Here is a 699-nt window from a genome sequence, read left to right as displayed (position 1 = left end):
CAAGGTGATCCAGAGGATCTCCTGGGAGGAGTGGAGGCTCCACTGTTGGAGGAGGACACATGGGGCAGAGGAGATGTCCTCCTCCTCATCCAGGATCTCCACGTCACCCTGGACGTCTCTTTGCTGGATTCTCTCTGCACCCAGGACACATGGAGACACAGAGGAGCCGCCTCACCTGCATTCAGGACCCAGCAGGTGCAGCTGTACAGAGACTGGTAGACTGACAAGGGGCGGGGTCAGCCTTCTGGTTTCCACCTTAACCACTTCATCCCAGGTACATGCGGGTGTCTCAGAGCTTGTGGTTAAGTATATTGTGTATTATCATTTCATGCATTAATTTTTGATCCAGAACCTTTTTCCTCAAGCCAGTGCCAAGTACTTCCAAGCTCCTGGCAACACCTGCCAGACAGAGCAGGAGGAAGAGCGAGTTGTCTTCACTCCCAGAGACCAGGAGAGGCAGGTGACAGTTCAAGGCAGCGACGGGGGAGAACACCTCCTGTCCTGGGAAGGAGAGTCTCCAGAGGTGAGATTCACTTCAGATATCACTGTTTCCTCTAATGAATATCAGATCTATATTAACACACACTGCTCTCTGATTATCTCTCAGCTGTCTTCTTGGACTGAACTCGGGCCCTGCAAACTGGGCCAGTGTTAGCCGCCTGATGGAGGCCGTTTGAAACCAGCTCTGCGTCTTCACCC

The 699-nt window shown here is 52.8% G+C and overlaps 1 long non-coding RNA gene across 1 annotated transcript; it reads left to right on the top strand.

Annotated features, from left to right (window-relative positions):
* On the top strand, positions 1–699 carry LOC147817497 (uncharacterized). The gene is made up of 3 exons (XR_015436323.1): positions 1–274; positions 366–523; positions 608–699. It is a non-coding gene; the product is annotated as an uncharacterized LOC147817497 (long non-coding RNA).

This window comes from Seriola lalandi, unplaced genomic scaffold (genome assembly GCF_002814215.2).
Source record: "Seriola lalandi dorsalis isolate HSWRI2012SDOR001 ecotype SW California unplaced genomic scaffold, Sedor1 jcf7180002054950, whole genome shotgun sequence".
NCBI lineage: Eukaryota > Metazoa > Chordata > Actinopteri > Carangiformes > Carangidae > Seriola > Seriola lalandi.
This window is presented reverse-complemented; position numbering and strand designations above follow the sequence as displayed.